Below are 12,310 nucleotides of genomic sequence, written 5' to 3'. Positions count from 1 at the left end.
CCTCCCTCCCTCCCTCTCTCTCTCATTCCCTCTCTCTCTGACCTTACAAGGAAAGGCAGGCAGCGTTGATGTCATAGAATGAAGAATGTTGCAAGAATCCAGAGAGAGAGAGACAGGGAGAAACAGAGAGGAAAGACAGGGGCTACTGCCTTACAGCAGTTTATGAACATAGAGAATGAGAGAGATGTGGTGTTTACATAGTAATATACACATCATGAGAGAAAGTCCAACGAGAAAGAACATGTTAGGAAGGATGGTGTCATTCCTTTTCCATGGAAAGGGGGAGGAGAGAGAGAGGAGGAGAGCAAGGTGGGGAGGAGAGAGGGGGGGGGTCTAACAGCTGTAGGAGAACTGAGAGAGAGGGGTAGAGGAAAGTTAACAAGCACACTTTCTGTCTCGGTTTGGATCTACAACTAGGGAAAAGGAGAAGGAAGAGATAGATACTGTAGGGGAGGGTAATAGTTTGCTCTCCCAACTGCACACATAGGTAAGAACAGATTTTACACTGATTATATGAGTTATTGATAGGTAACAAGTTACCGTTTTTTTCCATTTAATAGTGGCAGCTGTTTGACATCTGGCAAGTTATCTCTATGAAATATTTTGTCTCTTTATCATTTCGGTCCAAGCAATGGTATAATCAGATTATGCTATGTATAGTTTTGGTGCATTGCAGAGGTTCAACATTTAAGAAAATGTATGAAAGAACAATAGCAAAGTGCCTGGTACGATTATTACTCATCTACCGTGGCTGGTGTTCCGCTTTTTAGTCCACTGAGCAGTCCTTGTACAAAGGACGCATTAACAAGTTTACAGCTTTTGATAGATACGCGCTCGCTCACAACAAAGAAAAATGCGGAAGCTGTAACCGGAAGTACAGTTTAGGAGGAAAAGTTAGCTGGCTGGTTAGCCAGACAGACATCTCATATTCCTTGGAAAAATAGACAGGGAAAGGGTGATGGCAACAGCCATTTAGGGTACAGATAGACCTACCGTTAAATAATAAATAGAAAGGGGCCGGTTGAGGACGATAAACCGTGTCATCGAAGTAGAGAGAAGCGAGGAAGTAACGTTAGCCCTCTACAACCTCTCTGGCTAACTACCAATTGTAGGGAGGCTGCTAGCCAGCAAAAATAGGTGAGTTCACTAACTAGCCAGCATTTCTAGATTTATTGCGCTTTTCTATGCAGCTATTAGATACATTTGCCGTCTTGAAGTTATTTCAACTCTGGGTTGTATGCAGGTGAATGCTAGACCAGGGCTATCAATACGGTTTGACACACACTGCAATGCTCTTGAATCAGGGTTAGACAGACTTTACCTAGTTATGACTACATGGATGATTCATTGATGAACGTCGGATATTTTGGATATTATGTCTGCTCAGTTGTTCTTAGTTGTCTTGAGCTTAGCAGACAGCTACCTACCATAGCTAATCAGAGGCATGCTGAAAGGTGGGTGGGGCGCTAATGCAGTACGGTGGATCATGGTGTTCAGCATGGTAATCCATCAAGTTCCTACCAGCTCGTTTTCAAAATATTGGACTTTAAAGAAGCAAAGTGTCACCGGCCAAATCAAATGTTGTTCATCACATGCTTCGTAAACAGCAGCTGTAGACTAACAGTGAAATGGCTGGGTATAATTTGTGGAACGTTCCAACAGGAATCTGTTCCAAAAACGTCTTAAAGGACTAGGTTGCCAACAAAGAATGCATACAACGTAGCATGATCAATTCACTAAGCTAACTAGCTGCCGAATAGGCATCAACTCACCACGTAGCTTATTCTTAATGTTTGTCCATAGGCTAGCAGAGTGAGGACAGACATTTTTCGGAATAAATGTGGTGAGTGGAAAACGTAATGAAATAGCCCACTCCCTACCCGGTATCTTATTCTGCCGCTATACAACTTTGTATGCATTGTTTGTTGGCAACCTTGTTATTTACAAAGTTTTTGGAACAGATTCCTGTTGGAACATTCCACAAATTATACCCAGCCCAGTGAAATGCTTACGGGCCCTTCCCAACAATACAGAGAGAATATAGGAAAGTAATAATACACCATGAGTAATGATAACGTGGCTATATACAAGGGGTACCAGTATCGAGTCCATGTGCAGGGTACAAGGTAATTGACGTAGATATGTACATATAACTAGGAATAAAGTGACGAGGCAACAGGATAGATAATAAACAGTAGCAGCAGCATATGTGATGAGTCAAAAAAAGGTAGTGCAAAAAGGGTAGCTATTTGGTTAACTATTTAACAGTCTTCTGGCTTGAGGGTAGAAGCTGTTTGGGGTCCTGCTGGTTGCAGATTTGGTGAATCGGTACCGCTTGCCATGTGGTAGAGAGAACAGTCTGACTTTGGAGGCTGGAGTCTTTGACAGTTTTTTGGGGCTTTCCACTTATTTTTTTCCTAGTCGCACAGCTCCTCATCAGTCGCACTTTAGAGCCCTGAGTGGAATGATGGCACAAACCGACTGGTACCCAGGCTATCCTCATAATACTTAATGCATAACATGTCCCCAAATGTCTCCCCTTGTCACTTGTCATTAAACTTGCTTGTTCAGAGTAAAGCAGGCTAGGTCTTACTACGTTTGTGTGCGTGACTGTTTGGGTGGGAGTCTGGGGATTCCATTCACAAGCGTGCCACAGCTATTTGACCTCTATAAGATCACTGTGATACAATTAATGTCATACATTACCCATTCACTCAGTCAGTATACCCAAACCTAGTACTACTGCCACGCTGTGAGGGAGATCCCAGTCCCAAATGAAAGGCTAGTGACCTGTAAGATCAGACTCAATTAGGAGCGTTGTCAGTGCATGAGTAACTCTCCCAGACAGTCGCAGACAGACAGGCTTCCCAGCTAGAGCTGGGCGTGTCTGTGCTGAAACTCAGGGACAATGTTGGAGCTTTAGCAACTGTAGGGTAGTCACTAGATGGTCATGCTAGAGAGGACAACACTGGCGTCAGAGCTGATGAGCAAGTAAGGAAGTATTTTGTTGTTGATTTAGGGCTAGGGTTATGGTAACCTTAGGTGTTAGGGTCCAAGATAGTGGGGGGGATTGATAGAGTTACATATCGGGATATTCTTTTTGACGATATCGCAATATTATCAAATAATAATTTTCCCATCATAGCTTGTTCTCCATCTTCTTTTTAAATAGGGAGACAATTTGTTTTCAGCACTTTTATTTCCATGACTGATCAAAACTCGTTTTTTCATGGCTCTCTCTGTGCGTCTGGAGCAGACATATGGTGAGCAATATGTTTGGAACATTGAGTCTCAGTTAAATCACAGTATTGCATCGCGATACATATAGAATCGTGAGAATCGCAATACATATTGTATCGTCACCTAAGTATCGTGATAATATTGTATTGTGAGGTCCCTGGCAATTCCCAGCCCTAGTTTAAGAGTGGCTTTCAGAATCAAGTGCTTCTGCCTGTTTTATACTCCGCGTCTGGATTCCAAAGCGATCGCCCTCAAGCAGCTTGTTGGCTTGTCATTAGTGTTCTTACTGGTCTGGCACAGTCTCTATTGTTGTTGTTTCTCTCAAGTGAACAGCCAGTGATAAAACAACAGTGTACCGTAAGTCGTTAGTGTTATAGTCCCATTCATCCGCATCCAACACAGAACAATGCTTCAATCGATGCCTGGGCCTTGATACCATCTCAAATATCCTCTCCTCTACCAAATGAATTGTCTTCTAATCCTCCTTTGTAGACTGACGACCAACCGACCATGTGGAAATCATAACGTTCTCGATAAGCTATGAGCTATTATTTACAGTAGACGGTTTGCACGAGTTTAGCGCTCTCTCTGCAGACATGATGTCCCCTCACAGCCAAGCTGTAAAACTAGTTAAGATGATGAAATACAGAGCGTGGTGATGTCATCCAACTGAAATGAGAGGGAGCTTTTTTGGGGGGGGGGGGGTTTAGATTGGAGACAGAGGGAAAGGAAAAAGCAGACCATGGTGTTGATGATGTCATTCAACTGAAGTGCCAAACGTTCTCACCATGGGTCTCATCTCTGGATCCAATTTCACAATGGTTTACTTTAGTTAGGCTTAGGGGACTGTCCGGGAGGAGCCTGCAGCTGACCTCACCATATAAAACCATTAGCCAGGTCTACAGCCACATGGAATCTGTGGGGAATGGTTTTTGTGAATGCCTTTACAGTTGGTTGAGTAGTGAATGAAATAATACATCATAAAAAATAACTTGACTTATGTAGGATGATGTTTATAACGGTATTTGTTTTTTTTAATTCCTCAAATAGGGTGGTCTATTTCCAGGGGCACGATGAGGAGCGTTTGCTCCTAGCATGTCTCAGTCCCGTGACTGTCTCATGCATTATCCCCAGAGCTTTCTACAGTATGCTATCTAATATAATGAGACACTTTTAAATGAGAGCACTAGAACCAATACGCCTAGTTCTCTGCCTCCACTTAGTGTAGAGCGCTGGCTCTCTAGAAAGATAGAAAGCCTTTAGATCAAAGCCTAGTAATATTTCCCTCACAACTGAACAGTCTGCTGGTATCCAATGCACTGGCCCTCATTAGCTGAGGTTTCAACAGGGTTCTATTAGCCAAGGAGAGCAGGTTTCTGTCTGACGGAGGATATTACAGGGGAGGTCTGCTCTGCTTGATGCAGGCTGTTTCATCACAGAGAGGAGCCAACGCTTTGTCAGTGGAGCGTTGGACTCTTACAGCCAGTTTCCAAGACCACTTTGTGTGTCTGTATGTCCATCGAAGACCACTTTGTGTGTCTGTTTGTCCATCGAAGACCACTTTGTGTGTCTGTTTGTCCATCGAAGACCACTTTGTGTGTCTGTATGTCCATCGAAGACCACTTTGTGTGTCTGTTTGTCCATCGAAGACCACTTTGTGTGTCTGTTTGTCCATCGAAGACCACTTTGTGTGTCTGTTTGTTCATCGAAGACCACTTTGTGTGTCTGTTTGTTCATCGAAGACCACTTTGTGTGTCTGTATGTTCATCGAAGACCACTTTGTGTGTCTGTATGTTCATCGAAGACCACTTTGTGTGTCTGTATGTTCATCGAAGACCACTTTGTGTGTCTGTTTGTCCATCGAAGACCACTTTGTGTGTCTGTTTGTCCACCCCCGCCCCCCCTTCCATCTGTTCTAGTCCCACTGGTGTTTTCTAAATGAGACAGCTAGCTAGCCTACAGGCTATAGCAAGCTGTGCTAGGGCGGGCAACCAGATTGGTTGATGTCCCCTTTGGTCATTTGCCTTTAATATTTCATCCTGCTCTTCTCTGCATTATTTAACAGTAAGTCCATTTTGAAAATAGAAAAGTGAAGATTTAGCCATTTGTGGCTTTTTGTTGCTCACTTTGAAGGGGCTTGAATGCAAATATGATAACTTCTGTCTTTGGATTCCTGTCAGTATTTTAACTGTTAAAGTAAGAAGTTGTGAGTGAAATGTAGAAAATGCTGTGTTTTACAGAGGATCCTAACAAAGTAAGTTCGCTTACTTCCTGTGTTTTTTTTCTTCATACTGTGTTGAGGCCTGACTCGGTATATCAGGAACACTTTCACCCACTGTTGATGTCTTTATCTTGTCACAACTTGTGTCCAGGCCCCCAAGTCACAGCTACATGCAATATGGAACCCTCAATTTCAAACTGAAAAACTATTTGTAACTGTCCAGTGAAAATCTCACTTTTTAACTTTTATATTCGGTTACCTTGTCCTATACTCGTAATTGTGACCAAAGCATAAATTGGAGAAAAAACACTTTCAAAATCCCAAATCCAACTTGTATCTCACAGACCCTTTAAAAAATGTTCCTGCTATTTACTCCTAGAACATGATGTCATGTTGGCTGATTGGCTGAGCTTGAGAGTCAGCAGTCTACTGGCTTTAATAGTTTGAATGACCGGTATACACCATCCACACCATTCTGTCGTTGGGGTACACCCACACCATTCCAACACACAAAAGCTGCTTTTTAACCTACTTAATAAAAATGAAATAACTATTTCAGTCATATTATAATTAATTATAGGTAATATTTCCTAGAAATCTGGTAACACTGGGAAGGAAGTTACGTTAAGTTTCTTATGAAACTGACATGGTGTAATATTATAGTCAAGCCTGAGTGGTAAATGACTCCTCGCCTAAAGGCTGATTCAGATCATGGAGGAAAGAAACAGTCACCCGCATCACATCGCAGCATGTACTAGGCTAGTTCTGGGCCACTGCTTTTACTTCCAATACAAACAAGGCCTGAGGAAACCCATGTATATTATCACCATGGTAATGGTTCCTAAATATGTTTTTGCTCTGTGATCTAACAAAAGCATTTCACATTATGGACAAAACCATGTTTCTAGACATAAGCCATTAGGCTTATTTATGATCCAGCGGTGAGGGACTGACTAGGACCCATCATTGCCATTATATAGAATTTTTTTTATTTAACTAGGCAAGTCAGTTAAGAACAAACTCTTATTTACAATGACAGCCTACACCGGCCAAACCTGGACAACGCTGGGCCAATTGGGAGTCCTGTAGGGCAGCACACAATCCCGTCCGGTTGTGATACAGCCTGGATTTGAACCAGGGTGTCTGTAGTGACGCATCTAGCACTGAGATGCAGTGCCTTAGACCGCTGCGCCACTCAGGAGCCCAAGTACAGTGCATTCGGAAAGTATTCAGACACCTTGACTTTTTCCACATTTGTTTTCTAATTTATTCAAAATAAAAATCAGAAATATCACATTTACATAAGTATTCAGACCCTTTACTCAGTACTTTGTTGAAGCACCTTTGGCAGTGATTACAGCCTCAAGTCTTCTTGGGTATGACGCTACAAGCTTGGCACCTGTATTTGGGGAGTTTCCCCCATTCTTCTCTGCAGATCCTCTCAAGCTATGTCGGGTTGGATGGGGAGCGTTGCTGCACAGCTATTTTCAGGTCTCTCCAGAGATGTTCGATCGGGTTCAAGTCCGGACTCTGGCTGGGCCACTCAAGAACATTTAGAAACTTGTCTTGGCTGTGTGCTTAGGGTCGTTGTCTTGTTGGAAGTTGAACCTTCGCCCCAGTCTGAGGTCCTGAGCGCTCTTGAGCAGGTTTTCATCAAGGATCTCTCTGTACTTTACTCCGTTCATCTTTCCCTCAACCCTGACTACATTTTTTAAATTTTTAAATTTTTTGTCATTTAACAGACGCTCTTATCCAGAGCGACTTACAGTAGTGAATGCATACATTTCATTTCATGCATTTTTTTGGACTGGCCCCCAGTGGGAATCGAACCCACAACCCTGGCGTTGCACACACCATGCTGGCGCTGCAAACACCATGCTCTACCAACTGAGCCACAGGGAAAGCTGTCTCCCAGTCTCTGCCAGTCTCTGCCACTGAAATACATCCTCACAGCATGATGCTGCTGGTGCCAGGTTTCCTCCAAATGTGACGCTTGGCATTCATGCCAAAGATTTCAATCTTGGTTTTATCAAACGAGAGAATCTTGTTTCTCATGGTCTGAGAGTCCTTTAGGTGCTTTTTGGCAAACTCCGGGCTGTCACGTGCCTTTTACTGAGGAGTGGCTTCCGTCTGGCCACTCTACCATAAAGTTGTCCTTCTGATGGTTCTCCCGTCTCTACAGAGGAACTCTGGAGCTCTGTCAGAGTGACCATCGGGTTCTTGGTCACCTCCCTGACAAAGGCCCTTCTCCCCCGATTGCTCTGTTTGGCCGGGCGGCCAGATCGAGGAAGCGTCTTGGTGGTTCCAAACTTCTTCCATTTTAAGAATGATGAAGGCCACTGTGTTCTTGGGGACCTTCAATGCTGCAGAAATGTTTTGGTACCCTTCCCCAGATCTGTACCTCGACGCAATCCTGTCTCGGAGCTCTATGGACAATTCCTTCAACCTCATGGCTTGGTTTTTGCTCTGACATGCACTGTCAACTGTGGGCCCTTATGTAGACAGAGGTGTACCTTTCCAAATCATGTCCAATCGATTGAATTTACCACAGGTGGACACCAATAAAGTTGTAGAAACATCTTAAGGATGATCAATGGAAACAGGATGCACCTGAGCTCAATTTCGAGTCTCATAGCGAAGGGTCTGAATACTTATTTACAGAAGGTATTTTTTTATACATTTGCAAAAATTGAAAAATAAACTGTTTTCCTTTAATCATGGGGTATTGTAACATAACAAAATGTGGAAAAGGGGAATTGTCCGAATGCACTGTATTCTCTGTTGGGCACTATAACTGCCTAGCGTCTAGCTGAAAGTAACGTTAGACAGGTATTGAGGAAGAAACCAAGAGAGGTACTGAGAGAGAAAGAGGGCCACGTCTCTGTTGAACCAGGGGTCACCTACAGGGCCACAGGCGTTTGGGGAATCTGAGATAGAGCCGCTGTGGTAACATCAACATTTTTAACCACAAACACGTGAGGTAAATATTTGAGCTAACCCGTTGAATGACCCTCTCCTTGACGTAGCTCACATGAACATGTTATGATGGTTTTACCCGTCTCAGGTCTGACCCGGTCATCCCTATAGTAAACCATGCTGTAGTTCTCAACTGTTTTTATTACAATGAATGGTTTCATACTGAGAGTTGACCTTGAAGGAGCTATAAGTGCTGCTATGGTTACGGTATGCCTCTCTCTATACTGAGCCTAAGGAGTGGCTAGTGTGTATTTACAATCTAGGGCGAGGTACTGTGTAAAGCAGCCAAGATCTTTCAGAGGTGTGTGTGTGTGTGTGTGTGTGTGTCTGTGTGTGTCTGTGGACGCATGCTTTGGAGGTTCTCTCCTGTAGTTAGGCTGCAGGTTTGTTAGATCCTTTGTTGATGTGTCCCCACTAATTCACCAAAGAAAAATATTCCCCTACTGTTTCAAAAGCTCTGTGTGCTCACCTCAGATAAGCTAATGCTCTATGGTTCATTTATATATCAAAGGTTTATTTTAGCTTCGCTGTTATCCTTTTTACAGCTGGCCTCCAGGTTTGCTAGACCTCCTCTGTAACACAGCCATCTCTTTAACAGTTGGCAGCCTCCCTACAGCTCATTTGAGTTTGTTGATTTCTAAATCTCTTCTAAATTGTTGTAATAAACCAATATTGTCATTAACAACAGCTGTTCTCCTCTTCCCTCCTCAGACAGTAAAAAGACAACATGGCTGACTCCAGCGGCAGTAAGCCCTTCATGGTGACTTCCTCCATCAACCTCAAAGTCACCACCCCCTCCTTCTACAACCAGCCAAAGAAGTTTGCCTCGGTCAACCCGCCACGCCCCAAAAGCCAGTCCGACCCGTCGCCTCCCCCGGGCTCAACTCCTCCCCCAGGTCCCTCTCCTCCCCCCAGTCTGGTCTCCTCAACACGCGGTGTCGGCACAGCTGTCATTGGTCGAGTTGGAGTGATGCCTCCACCCCCACCATCGCTCTGCGAAGGTGATTGGCCGTTTTCGTTTGTCATTTTGTAAACATTTATCCCATGCATCTAGTTGTCTGGTTCAATATGACCCCTAACATCTTCACTTGACCTCTTTCCCTTCACAGTGCAGATGTGAAGTAACTGGATAGGTGTACGAAAAATATGGTGGTAGAGGTTAGGGGAAGTGGCTAGGGGTTGTTTTAGGACCGAACTTATCTCGCAACAGAAGCATCAAGCATGTTATTCAGCATGTTATTAAGCATGTTATTATTTAGTTACAAGTATTTAGCTTTGTATCTGCTAAAACAAGGATGTTGGGTCCCAGAGTTTGACCTGGTGTTAGCAACCCAACAGATTGGTAGACTGCTACATGGCCCTTATCCTGTTAATGAAACTCACCCTTCCTGTTTCTCACACACACTAATCACTGCATTTAAAGGGATACTGCGAGATTCTGGCAATTAAGCAATTTTTTTCTACTTAACCACCTACTTAACCCTTTAAGTCTATTTTCTTGACAGTATCATTTCACTGTCTCTGTGTGTAGAAACTGTATTGTCATGTAGTTCCCTTGAATGAATGTCTGGGTGGGTGCAGTGAATAGATGACAGGTTGTGAATGAATGTCTGGGTGGGTACAGTGAGTAGATGACAGGTTGTGAATGAATGTCTGGGTGGGTGCAGTGAATAGATGACAGGTTGTGAATGAATGTCTGGGTGGGTACAGTGAGTAGATGACAGGTTGTGAATGAATGTCTGGGTGGGTGCAGTGAATAGATGACAGGTTGTGAATGAATGTCTGGGTGGGTGCAGTGAATAGATGACAGGTTGTGAATGAATGTCTGGGTGGGTGCAGTGAGTAGATGACAGGTTGTGAATGAATGTCTGGGTGGGTGCAGTGAATAGATGACAGGTTTTGAATGAATGTCTGGGTGGGTGCAGTGAATAGATGACAGGTTGTGAATGAATGTCTGGGTGGGTGCAGTGAATAGATGACAGGTTTTGAATGAATGTCTGGGTGGGTACAGTGAGTAGATGACAGGTTGTGAATGAATGTCTGGGTGGGTGCAGTGAATAGATGACAGGTTTTGAATGAATGTCTGGGTGGGTACAGTGAATAGACGACAGGTTGTGAATGAATGTCTGGGTGGGTACAGTGAATAGACGACAGGTTGTGAATGAATGTCTGGGTGGGTGCAGTGAATAGACGACAGGTTGTGAATGAATGTCTGGGTGGGTGCAGTGAATAGATGACAGGTTGTGAATGAATGTCTGGGTGGGTACAGTGAATAGACGACAGGTTGTGAATGAATGTCTGGGTGGGTACAGTGAATAGATGACAGGTTGTGAATGAATGTCTGGGTGGGTACAGTGAATAGATGACAGGTTGTGAATGAATGTCTGGGTGGGTGCAGTGAATAGATGACAGGTTTTGAATGAATGTCTGGGTGGGTACAGTGAATAGATGACAGGTTTTGAATGAATTATAGAACGTTTCGAAACCATTTGATTGCCATGCCTTTGATTTAACCAATCACCCCTCCCCGTTTCTATTAGACTTCCCGCCCCCTCCTCCTCCATTGGACGATGAGCTGCCAGCCCCTCCCCCCAATTGTGCAACCACACCGCCAGCCTCTGATGCCCCTCCCCCTGCCTTCCCTCCCCCCCCCGCAGTGGATGACCTGCCCCTCCCCCCCGCCCCGCCTGAGGAGAATCCCTGTCTCCCCCGTTCCCCGTCTCCCCCACCTCCACCACCCCTCCCCCTCTCCCAGTCTCTGGTCCCAGCAGTGTCCCCAGTGCTGGGGAGAACTCTCAGGTGAGTCTGGGTTACTAATCATAAGAATGGAATGCGTTTTGTATTATAACCTGGGTGGTTTGAGCCCTGAATGCTGATTGGCTGACAGCTGTGGTATATCAGACCATATACCACGGGTATGACAGAACATTTATTTTTACTGCTCTGTTAACCAGTTTATAATAGCAATACGGCACCTCGGGGGTTTGTGATATATGGCCAATATACCACGACTAAGGGCTGTGTCCAGGCACTCCGCGTTGTGTCGTGCCTAAGAACATCCCTTGGCCGTGGTATATTGGCCATATACCACACCCCCTCGTGCCTTATTGCTTAAATATAGAACTTTCCATAAGGTCCCAAAGCACTTGTCATTGTATTGGTGTAGTTGTGTTGGATGACGGCCAGAACTCTCATCCACACATCTACTACCATGGTGGATGTCCCCAGTAAGCTGATGTGTTGGATGACAGCCAGAACTCTCATCCACACATCTACTACCATGGTGGATGTCCCCAGTAAGCTGATGTGTTGGATGACAGCCAGAACTCTCATCCACACATCTACTACCATGGTGGATGTCCCCAGTAAGCTGATGTGTTGGATGACGGCCAGAACTCTCATCCACACATCTACTACCATGGTGGATGTCCCCAGTAAGCTGATGTGTTGGATGACGGCCAGAACTCTCATCCACACATCTACTACCATGGTGGATGTCCCCAGTAAGCTGATGTGTTGGATGACGGCCAGAACTCTCATCCACACATCTACTACCATGGTGGATGTCCCCAGTAAGCTGATGTGGAAGTCTATTGCCTAACGTGATGTGAGTGCTTAAGTTCTGATCCATGCAAATCAGTTACATTCTGTCCTATCAGTACACTTCTGTGCACATTCCCCATTGACACAAGTGTATGATTTAGGTGGCAGTTGGAGTTTGCTACATATTTCAAGTCAAGATTCAGCCTGTTGAGAAACAATCATCCTCTCTCTCCCTCCCCTATTATTTCTCACTCTTTCACAATCCCTCACTCTGTGCGTCTGTCCCTTTTCCCTCCCCTCTCTCCCTCCCCCCTTCTTTCTCACTCCCAC

General features: G+C 44.5%; 1 protein-coding gene across 3 annotated transcripts in view; it reads left to right on the top strand.

The window, feature by feature from the left end:
* Positions 1-294: 294 nt before the first annotated feature.
* LOC106576313 (zyxin) overlaps positions 295-12,310 on the top strand; it is a 26,151-nt gene continuing 14,135 nt past the window's right edge. Inside the window, exons 1-3 of one of the 3 annotated variants that reach the window (XM_045718758.1) lie at positions 295-487; positions 9,149-9,438; positions 10,978-11,236. The gene's annotated coding sequence lies outside the window, so the exon portion shown is untranslated. Of the gene's footprint in view, positions 488-836; positions 1,138-2,971; positions 2,992-9,148; positions 9,439-10,977; positions 11,237-12,310 lie in introns of those variants that run through there. The other 2 variants (XM_045718759.1, XM_045718760.1) reach the window with 2 other exon arrangements.

The sequence above is a fragment of the Salmo salar genome, chromosome ssa05, assembly GCF_905237065.1.
Source record: "Salmo salar chromosome ssa05, Ssal_v3.1, whole genome shotgun sequence".
NCBI lineage: Eukaryota > Metazoa > Chordata > Actinopteri > Salmoniformes > Salmonidae > Salmo > Salmo salar.
The sequence above is the reverse complement of the archived record's forward strand: the minus strand, read 5'-3'. Positions and strand labels throughout refer to the sequence as shown.